Source organism: Anser cygnoides, chromosome 1 (genome assembly GCF_040182565.1).
Source record: "Anser cygnoides isolate HZ-2024a breed goose chromosome 1, Taihu_goose_T2T_genome, whole genome shotgun sequence".
NCBI classification, from domain to species: Eukaryota; Metazoa; Chordata; class Aves; order Anseriformes; family Anatidae; genus Anser; species Anser cygnoides.
In genome coordinates, this window is record NC_089873.1 from 197370149 (window position 1) to 197382307 (window position 12159).

Below are 12159 nucleotides of genomic sequence, written 5' to 3' on the forward strand. Positions count from 1 at the left end.
GAACACACTGGAAGCAGGCAGGATGGAGATGGTTCCCTACCTGTTCCTCTGTCCTAGTCTGCTTAAACTCTTCTCCACATAATACAGATGACAACTGTCTAGAAAGCACAGCTGAACATCATGTTCACAGAAGCTGCCAAGCCAGTTACACCTAAATGTTTTTACTCAGAGGCAAGTTTATTCTTTCATACACTCTCTGCTTGGTGTGTAACACAATCGTAATCTAAACTGCAAGGAACGTTTAATCATTGAGTCATCAAGGAGGTTACTCAGTGCTTTACAGTACTTGGGCAAGTTCCTCTACTTCACATACATAAACAAACATGAGTATCTGTACTCCCTTCTTTTCTCAGGTGTTTCATTGTTTCGCAACTTGAATAACTTGTCTCGAGAAAAGTTAATTTTTAACAGAAAAATGCTCTTAATGCTTTCTGACTGGCAGCTTTGGCATTATGTTAAACCAACACAGGGTGCATGTTCATAGGTCACCTGCAAAAATAAATAAAACAATGAGTATTGTTTTTCCTGTATTTGCAAAGAAGGTCTGAAAAGTCACACCCAACACAAAAGGGCTTGACTTTTGCTTAGTGATAACAGCATGGCCACACTGTTTTCCCTCTTCATGCATTGTTTCTTCGGTGAAAAACCAATTGGAATAGGATCATCACAGCAGAAATCCAGTAAGTGATGAGTGCTCACTGGTCATCCTTTCCCCTCAGTCTCTGCCAGGAGCCTAGCTAATGTGGGATTTAATGTGGGATTATGTCTTGTACCTCATTGCAGCCTCCCACCCTCCCACAGCCCTTGAGAGCTTCAAACAGCACCTCCCCAGCACTCTCTTACACCATCTATAACTCCTCATAATGCATGTAAATTTCTTACCACTTTCCCATACTGCGTTTAAGTTACCAGCTGGGTAATGCTGTGCGGTCATGGGCTGACCAGACAGCTGGCCCCACAGCCCAGGCAAGGAATCAATTATCTTCCTTCCCAACTCCAGTAACAGGGGTTTTCTCCTCTAGCCAGCTGCTATTTTCCACAAAACCCCTAGGAACTTCAGTGTCTTGGTTCAGCTTGGCTGAAGTTGGCCGGTACATTCAGCTGTTACTGTGGGAGCAGAGGGACACACAAACAGAAAACAGGATCCCACTTGGTCAGCCTGAAATAATTTTCTTAGTGTTTTCACTGAACATCCTTCTTGCTTTCCACTGCACATTTCTATTTGGTTTTGTAATGCTATATTCCCCCTGCCGTTGACCAGAGGAGTTTGGAAGGGTAGACAAGGCAAGGCAAAAAAGACATATGAAACCAAGGAGAAAGCTAACCCACACTTGTCTTTCCAGTTGCTTTGTATCACAAAGAAACCATGATAGATAGTTTCTTGTCCAATTTATATTTAATGCTTTTTTAACAGCTGTATTTTAAAAAGATTATAAGATGGTGATGATGAGACTGGATTAGGAAATGAGCAAATTATGCATCCTAATGCAATGTGTTGCTGAGACACACAAAGTGTCTGTGGTGGGTTATCCTGAAAAGTCCCTGCTCGTTTCTCTGCTTGCAAGAACCTGGATTCCCAGAACGTCTGTGGAAGTGCTTTAGCTACCAATAGGGCTTAAAACCATTTCTTCCTCTTCCCTTTCAGATGAGCAGCCTATCCGCTGTGCTTTTGGGTGACAGGCAGATACCTCTGTCTTCCAAAAGCCTCAAGAAAACTCATCCTATGGGATGTAAGGATCTGGTGCCTTAAAAGCAGAGAAAAGATATGAATCAGAGCTTGTCTGTGAAGAAAGAACTTGTCATTACCTGTATGTGCATAGGTCTTCCTTGCACTCAGTGGTAATTTCATGCCTTTTGCTGTTAATTGCTCAAATTCTGATAACAGAAGAGGAAACTGCAGGGACAGTATTTAAGCATTGAGAACCAACACACTTCTTGAAGAGCTTAATGAAATTAACCTTTTTGAACTCTGGCACTTCAGCATGCCAGACCCATACCCAAAGCAGGGCACTGACACTCAGTACTGCCCTTGCAGGTACCAAGGGAGGATGCCAGCAAGAAAGGCAGATGAGCTGCAGGATGTGCCTGGTGCTACAGGTCTCTGGGGGCTACAAACAGAGGCAAAGACCCTTGCAGAATGACCACTCTTAATGACACACATCTCAGGGACACCGCCAAGCCTGTCCACTACACCGGCAGACAGGACCTGAAGGTTTGAGATGTGAATTCTGTGGTTCTGGCTGTGAGAAAGAGTTTTTCATGGTCTGCCTGCATTCTTTAATGAAAGCAGTTGATGGGGGGGTAGGGGAGCAGGAAGTGGCTGTGGGGGGTTTCTCCTCATGCTTCATGTGCTTCGTGTGTTTTTGTGCCCTGCTACCTTTCTGTGTGTGACTAGACATTGGAGTGGACGAGTGTATGTGTGTGTGTGTCCCACAAAAGCTCCCAGCCCACAGGTGTGTGTGGGTCTGGGCAGCCTCTGTGGGGCTCCACAGGCCCAAATGGGACTAAAGGAGGAGGGCATCTCACCAGCTACATGGGAACACCTTTTGAGTATTTTACAAAATATGCTGCTGGTAGGACTGTGGGCAATACACCTTCCTCACAACTGACCAATAGAAGCTTTAAAACCATCAGATGAAAAGTTAGCACAGGCTGACAGAGAAAATGCTGATTGTTGCAATACGCTGGCGCTAAGAAGCTCACAGCGCAGGGCAAGGCAGGCGTCCCACGGCAGAAGCCCTCAGGGAGCTGTGGGCACTGACCGCCACCAGCGCCCAGGCCGCTCAGGGCTGGGCCAGGAGGTGCACGGCTGCCATCCAGTGGCCACTGCTGCTTCGGCATCTCCTGAGGGTTAGCAGCAGGTCCCTGGGGTGGATTCAGGGGCAGAGAAACGCGAGAGGCCGTGGGGATGTCCTCCAGCCCCACCGCCTGCCCACTGCAGGCCCCGCTGTGGTTGCCCGGCGTTTGATCCAGTCAGCGCAGCTCCTCAGGGGCTGACGTTACTTGTAATAGTACTACGTAATATTTCATGTAAAGCGAGAAAACTCTGCAAGGAGAATGACAGATTTGATAACGAAAATGCTTTGTTGAATCTAATTAGTACCATAACTTCAAATCAAGTAAACTGAACGGTGTGTTTACCAAATTTCTGGTGATTCAAAAACGTGTATAAAATAATAGAGTACTAGAAACTATGCCCTGAAGGACTGAGTGCCCTAAATTGTCATCAGGTACTACGGGAACTGGTAAAAAATGTTTTACTTTAGATTTAGAAAGTAACACTGATTAAGTTGAAAAATCAATATTTGAAAGTGAAGGTATTTTGTGTGGGAAAAAAAAAAAAAAACAGACATGTTAAATGCCATTATTAAACAGAGCTTGGTAATAAAGGTGAAAAATACATAGTTTACAAACAGCACCGGAGAATATTTTTCAAACTATGCATGTATACGTAGTACAAATACATATGCACTTTATTTCTAGCTATGTTTCAAACTATCTTCATTAATTTTATAAGTACTGCTTTTGATTTTCTCTCAAAAGTACAGAGGAAGTGATTTATAAAATGAATAGGTTATTTAGGGCATTATAGCTTAGGTTATTGTATTTTTTCAAGCAGCTGAACAGAGTATTTAACACTTCATACTACTGCAAACTGAATTACTGTGAACAAACCAAGCCCTTAGTACAAACGAAAGACACTTTGTTCAAAGAAGCAAGGAAAGGTTACACTGATCTCAGAAAAAGATCAAACTGCTATAGGCATGTTCTGGAGCAAAATGCTGTGAGTTAACAAATATAAAGTGTTTGTGTACAGAGTTTGTGTACAGACGTACAGAAAGGTCACACAGATGTGTATTTTAACTAGCATAGAATGTGGCAAAGAGAATGATTACAATAAAAGAAGTCTTTCATTTCCAATAGTGATAAACTCTCTTCTTTTCCAGGATCACAATGCAGCCTGTGTAAAGCATTACAAGAGGACAGGCTTTAATTAGAGAAAAGGGCATGCCAAAATTCAAACACATATTTAAGTAACACTACTTCTGATATCTTTTGCTTTGTCAGAGTCCTAGTGGCAACATCTGTGTTCCTTATGACCATAGAGATGTACTGCCATAGCAAAGCTCACACAAAGTGCGTCTATTCCTCAAGCAGTTGGCTGAACAAATGTGCCTTCAAACCAAAGTTCACGAACTGTTACAACTAAACAGGTTTGTTTGTTTATTTATTTATTTATCAGCTTAGACAAGCATCAAAATATGTTATACGTTATATTCAGAATTAAGTTACCAATTTCTGGTGCCCTGTGCAGAATTCTCCATATAGATAAAAAGAGGTAAATTGCAGTGCTAAGTTTCTATAAGAAAGTCTAGGAGGATGGTAGCAGCTGGACAGTAAGTACCTAGTGGACTCACAGGACTGAATTAACTTGTGGGAATATGTGGAAAATACATCAAATCCTATACTTCAGTAGTGTGGACTATTTAGCAGTGCATGAAACAAGCCTGGACCCCACCATCCTTCTTCCCTGAGTGGTCCCCTCAAGTCTCATCCACATAGCTTATGCTCTCAATGCACTAACCCTTTTTTAAGGGTTAAAAAAAGCCTCTGATTTTGAACAGGTTATTCGCAGGTGCAGATTATTGGAGGTCATAATTTTGAGAACCAATAAAGGAAAGATGGCTAAATAAACTGCTAATTGCACAAAGGAAAATACAGAGGTCACTATTTTCCCTATTTTTGATTATGTTGTGGGGTATTTCTGAACATCAGGAAACATTTATTGTGAAGGTAACAGAGCACTGGCACAGGTTGCCCAGAGAGGCTGTGAAGTCTCCCTCCTTGTAGACATTGAAAAGTCCTCTGGCAATGGTGCTGGGTGAACTGCCCTAGGTGTCCCTGCTTGACCAGGGGGTTGGACCAGATGACCTCCACAGGTCTCTTCCAAGCCTCAGCCATTCTGTGAGTCTGCAAAAATTTTGCATACACATATTTCTGTAAGAACTTGTTTAGACTGTGAAGACTAAGTTCGGATAATTAATTTCCACCAATATTCTTATGTCTGAGTGTCCTACTGGCTGGTTCTGAGACTTCAAAGATGCCTAGTCATAAGGAAAATGTTAGTTTCTGCACTTTGGGGTGAGTTTGACCACCATGACATCAACCTTAAAGCTTTAAAATAAGTGTGGAAGGAAGATAAGGATATCCATAAGAAAGGATACTGAACTTTGACTGAGAACATAGTGGCAATGGACAAGAATAAGGATGGTATCTCTTACAGCATCTGCTTGGGATGGGGCACAAGGGAACTATAGATTTTAATAAACTGGGATGAATATGCCTAGAAAGGCTGAATCTACATTAGCATTTTGGTTCAGAGAAGCAGTGTGGTTTTGAAGCCAACCTCCTTATCATCCTCACTTGCCATGCATGGTTTCAGCTTGCAGAGCAGTTTGGGGCCACAGAAATCAGATTCCTGGTGGAGGATGCTCTGCCACAGCTGCCCGTGCATTGACAGAGATATCAGGGTTTGAACCAAAGAATGGTCCTTTGGGCACTTTCCAAAAATATGGTCACAGGAAAGATCTTTAGCACCAGAAGGCAGTCCCAAGTCTCTGTATGTATGCTTTGTCTGTGTGTAGCTAACAGTGGGAGTTATAAAACAGACGGATTTAGCCCTCTGGTAATGTTTCTATCAGCAGCAGTTATATAAGTGTAATTGTGCATGACTGGAATTGTGCTGAAATATTTTTGTGGTGTTCAAGGCAAACAGATGAGTACACAGTCTGGGCAGCTCTTCCTGACAAAAGTGTGTGTTTATGTTTGCTGGCAGTAACCACAATCGTCTAAATCAATATCATACATAAGCTTTCATTCAATTTTATTTGCTTAGAAATTGCAAAATCATTCAGTTTTTCAGCAACTCAACTGTGAAGTCTCTGACAGGAGTAAACATCTAGTGTAACACACAGGTGCTAAGAAGTTTCCAAAAAAAAAAAAAAATTGTGCAGGGAGGAGAAATAAAGGGAACCAAAGTCTGTGTGCCTAATTTGGGGGTGTAGCTACCCCACACAGGTAGCCTGCAGCTATCTGGAATCCCAAAGCTTCATTTCAGGGCCGTGCTTTGAAAGGTTATTCTCTATCCAAAAGTCCTAGGAACAATACTGAGCTCTGTGTCATTATCCAAGTGTGGCAGTGCAAGCTGAATCCAACAACTCTGCTGGAAAATCAAAGGATTGATCTCTTACACAAAAGGCAATGGTGCTGTAGAAAAGAGAAGTGAGCAGCCAAAATCTCTGTAAGAAACGTGACTGGGCATCCATGTGTTCCTTCTATGTTCTGCTGGCCATCCCCCGATCCCAGATTATCAGACATTTCTTTAGAAGTTATTACTGGGTCCAAGATGTCACCTACTTCTTTTGGGAGTCACATCCAGTCTACTTTGCTCTACAGCCCTACAACCCTACTTCTCACAGTGCTTTTACTTAAACATTTGTTATAGTTGGTGGATGGCTGACACCCTTGGCCTTTAGCAGTTCACAGAGTTCATACCCTGCCTAATTCATTACCAATCCCTTCTCTTTCTCAAGATTTGTGTGTCACTTATTACTATTTCCTTCCCAAGTGGTTTAGATCAATTTTCTGTTTTCCTTTGCAAACCAAACCCACGTTACTGGGAAAGCAGGAACATGACAAAGGAGGGCACTGAGGACTACTGCAGATGAGGACCTGAAGGTCTGTGGCAGAGAAAGGACATGGGAAACTAAACAGAGGCATTTACAGAAGGGGAGACCCATCTCAATTTCAGTGTAATAAAGATTTATTATTAGAAATACAATAAGTACTTAAGAGAATAAAGCATACTGAACTATCACATGGAATAGTAACTTGATAACATATAGATTATCATTACTAAATATGGGTACATTAATTTTCATTTCTCTTTTTTATTAATTAGCAGAAAAAGGATAAAGTTAGCTGTATACAAATGGCCAATAAAGGGCTCATGAACTATGCAAGCCATCACACAGTCATGTGGAGGTGGAGACATGGTGCTCAAATTTTAGACCACTTCCATTTCAGTCCTGTTTAGAGAGCTGCTACTCCAGAAGCAAGTTTAACTGCCATAAACACTGAGAAGTATCTATTGATGCTATTGAGTATCATGGTACTTAACAGGGGCATTAACAAATTGCTTGTTTTCAAACTTTAAAGAAGAAGACTAATGATACAGTAGAGAAATCCCATTTTGATTCCTAGGAAGTGCTGAGATCTTTGCTTAGCTTGCCCTCTAATTATTAAACTGTTAAGTTAAAACAATATTGGAGGTCTATCATTTGGCCAAAATAACAACTGCCAACATGTTCTTCTAGAAATATGGAAAGCACAGAGACTGAGCTCTTTTTCTGCATTTCTTCTATACATCCTTGGGTCATAGAGTGGCCTCTTTGTTTATCTAGGCCTCAGACTAGATGGGATTCATGTCACTACTCTTAGATATTGCCCATGCACATGACTACATCTCAACAAGCTATCCTTGATTTCCTGCATTACCAATAAAGATAAATAACCATTTTTAGGAACTTCAGGATGAGACAGATTGCATCCTGTGAGTGCTTATTTCTTTAGCTCAGATGTAAAAGCATTCTCTTTAGATATCTACATTTCATCAGATGAATCCCACAGTGACCTGCATGGAATATACTGTTATGAGAGTTCAGAGAGCCTTGTTCCTTTTCAATAAGATTTTGTTCATACCAGAATTAGAAATAAACACATTTTGGTCTTTGGTCTGTGATAGGGGTCTTATAAAGACAGTACCAATGCTTATAATAAAAGATCTAATTCCTGCAAAAATAACCTGTACTCTCTATGTGCTGGTAACTGCTCGATTTTCTTTGCTTTTAATGCTATGTTCACCCAACGTATTTTTAAATCAGCATTTCATACAGTGAAATGTGAAAATCATTCTATTTATTTCTGTGAATATGTTTATATGTCAATGAGCAATTTTTTATTATTATTATTTTCTTGGATTTTAGGACTATCTTGACAAGTATTAAACAAAAAAAAGGGAAGGCATCAGGCAGGGGAGATGACAGCAGCTGACATGCCCTTTACAAGGAAGCCTAGAGACATGTATGCCATTGCTTGGATGATTTAAATGGACAGTTACATTTTTTAATTTTTATCAATATTATCTGTTTATTAATCATATCTCTTATCTTCATTATTAATTCAGCACAACAACTTCATAGTGAGTGTCTATGAGTTCACCATAATGTACTTGGAATTACAGAAGGACTGTATTATAAAAAGGCAGAGCACAAATTCAGATGCAAGATTCTTTGTTTTAGTGAGAAATACAGAATTGCTACTATACCAGTAAGTACATTACATTAAGAAGACTGCACATTTTAAAACACAGATTGGATATCACTAAATAAAATGATCTTGTGATATGCTAATCACTAAAATTTTCCCTGGTATGACATTTCTAAACTTCTCTTGCTTTATATTTTATAATCTCATTACTATTACACAACACTGCCACTAGATGTCACATTACAAAATGGACACCTAGTCTCCACAAACGTGTGAATCTCGTTAATAGATTAATTGAAGGAAAGTATTGCACGTAAACATATAAGGGGAATGGCTGGGAAAGAAAGAAAGAAAGAAGGAAAGAAAGAAAGAAAGAAAGAAAGAAAGAAAGAAAGAAAGAAAGAAAGAAAGAAAGAAAGAAAGAAAGAAAGAAAAAGAAAGAAAGAAAGAAAGAAAGAAAGAAAGAAAGAAAAAGAAAGAAAGAAAAAGAAAGAAAGAAAGAAAGAAAGAAAGAAAGAAAGAAAGAAAGAAAGAAAGAAAGAAAGAAAGAAAGAAAGAAAGAAAGAAAGAAAAAGAAAGAAAGAAAGAAAGAAAGAAAGAAAGAAAGAAAGAAAGAAAGAAAGAAAGAAAGAAAGAAAGAAAGAAAGAAAGAAAGAAAGAAAGAAAGAAAGAAAGAAAGAAAGAAAGAAAGAAAGAAAGAAAAAGAAAGAAAGAAAGAAAAAGAAAGAAAGAAAGAAAGAAAGAAAGAAAGAAAGAAAGAAAGAAAGAAAGAAAGAAAGAAAGAAAGAAAGAAAGAAAGAAAGAAAGAAAGAAAGAAAGAAAGAAAGAAAGAAAGAAAGAAAAAGAAAGAAAGAAAGAAAAAAGAAAAAGAAAGAAAAAAGAAAGAAAGAAAGAAAAAAGAAAGAAAGAAAGAAAGAAAGAAAGAAAGAAAGAAAGAAAGAAAGAAAGAAAGAAAGAAAGAAAGAAAGAAAAAGAAAAAAGTAACTGTTGATCTTTAGCTTTTGGCAGTAGGAAATTATTGGTCTTCTAGGAAGACTCCACAGTTGCAACACAACGATACAGGAAAGCTCATGATGAAGTCACCTTTTTCATGGGTTATTACAATGCTTTTAAAGAATCTTTCAAAATGGATCCTGATTCTTTACTGGAACTCTTAGGCCTTACCACAATACTAACACTAAATAATGATAGAAAAAAGAGACACATAACTTACCCAATGCAAATTAAAATCATATAAAAGAAAAAAAATAAGTCTAGATCCTTCAGTCATCATAGACTTGCCTATATTTAAAACTCAGCTGGCTCAATGCCCTTGCTTTTCAGCCCCATGCATGTTCACAACTAGGTTACAGTGATGAAATATTGTTCTATGTGTACATAAAAGCAGGTTGGCAAACTGGACACAATAAAGAAAAGATTTGGTACAACTTCTGTGCCATAACATGGAGTTAATGAATACTCTCCAGAATAGGTTAAGGAACCTGACAAAAAAATCAGAGCTATGGAGACAGCCCTGGATCACATCCTGCTACCTAACAGAAGGACCAGCCTTGGGTTTTGAATCCTGCTTCACTGTCATCATGGTCACAGCTTCCCAGGACGAGAGCTAGAGATGGGTGGGACAGGAAAAAGGCAACGTTCTACATAAAAATACAAGCCAAAAATCTTCCCACTTTCACCAGAGAGAAAAATCTCTGTATTCTGTGATTATGCCAGCCTAATCTGGTTGTTCTATCCATTTTTACATTTACAAAAAATGTGCTTCTTAGAACATCATTTATGAGTATCTCGTGTAAACTGGAATTATGTAAATGAATTTAGATCACACTGAATGATACTAAATCACTGTAAAGTCTTTCAATCTGAAGAATGCAGGTTTTCAACTTTTTTTTTGTCATTTTTCACATGGATTTTTCTACTACAGTTCAGGAAGGTCTGAGCAGCATGTACAAAAATTAATATTCTTGCAAACTTTCCCAACAGCATTTCAACACAACTGGAAGCCTAGGCATGGAAACACTCATGTGATATTCACTGAGAATTTACCACAACATAATAAATTCCTTCCCCTTTTGGCTACAAATGGACGTAGTCAGACCGGCTTCCCTTCCCTTCAATTTGTATCCTTGTCCACAATGCATGTTCTGCATAAACACTGGGACAGTTTTGTTTCACTGTGGTCCAAAATCTAAGGCTCTGTTTTCTTTAACAATTGGGAAAAAATAATTCTCTTTCCTGTCCTACATCTCGAGTTGCCAGGCAGCATACACACATACAAAAAATAATAATATTAATAATAACTCTAGTCGCCTCTCATTAACATACATAGTGAACTGAGAAGCCACACAAAATCCTGTCTTTTGGGGTACTACTACACAGTAAAGAGCCTAAAAGCAGTCCTTTCTAAGCTAGAATTCTACCTAGTGATGGCTCGAGTTACCCTGAATGTCTCACAATGGCCCAGGCTGTTACAGGCAGTCTGGACCACACTGGAAGTTCCCAGGTGATCTTTGCTAAACCCCAGGACTTTCGATATTGAATCAATAGACTGAAATGAATCAAAGAGGACTATCCAAATTTCACGGCAACATCTGACATTCCCACTTAACTTCTAAAAATTAGTAGAAAGTGCCAATTCCGGGGTGGGGGGGGGTGGGGGTGGGGGGGGAGAAGTAATTGGAATCACTGAGAAACACCATTAAACTCCTGTTATTTTTACAAAACAAATTGATTACACAACCTTATACTAAAGAAAAATAGGAAAATGTTCCCACTATCAGGAAAAAAAAAAAGGAAAAAAAAACTTCTATTCTAGTTTCTGAATGCTTATCTTTGAGGAACTATACAGAAGAATGGAAGCCACACTAATATATTTTTGTCATCATAGGGTAATGAAATATATTCCCAGACTATCATGCAGAGGTGGGTAAGGCCATGGAGATGGTGTCACAAGTGTGAAGTTATGAAGCAGTTATTATGATATCTTTTGATAGTAGAAGACCACAGCTGATATCAGTTTATCCCTTCCTAGCTAGAGAGGGAATCCATGGAGCAGAATGCATGTAACATTAAAATCATGAGTTAATTACTTGGAATGAGAAAAAGATTTTACATTGCCTCAGAACCACACTGTGATTCTACTTCATGACATTGCTCAGTCCTATCCCTTCAGATGAATGCTCTAAGTGGACATGAATCATTGTCTGTACTACTAGGGGTATGGATGACCTCTTTTCTAAATCTCATTCCCCTTCCCTTGAGTGTCTAAATAAATCCTTTTCACCAGACATTTTCAGTCTTTGTTCATGATCACAGCTCTGAAAAGGCACTTTCTCTCACTCTGTGCTTCCTAGGTTGCCGTTACATGTGCTTTCCTCCCCAGAAAAATGCACATCAGTACTCATTAAGGATATAGATTCTGAACCTGTGTGGCGTGTTTTTCTCTTTCTTCTATTATAATTTGCTAGATAATCAAGAGTCCTGTCCCTCTGATGGCCCACATGGGCCCTGGTTGCATGCTTTTGCCCCAGCTGAAGGACTGGGAGGGGGCACTCATATTGATAAAGCAGAGAAGTGGACCACTGGAACAAATGGTACATGGAAATAGCTTATAATTTTGCAGATTTAAGGACTACCTATGAACCAATCCTTGAAATTAGCATCCAGAAATCAGTCTGTTCCTGAGGTAGCTGGGGAAGAAGAAAGTGTAACTATGAGGGATGTCAGAGCAGTTTAAAAATGTGGAACTGTGAAACATGAAATCCAGCATTAGGAGATATATTTGAGATCAGTATGGAAAGTGAATACAATGTGAACAGACTGATAAACCTT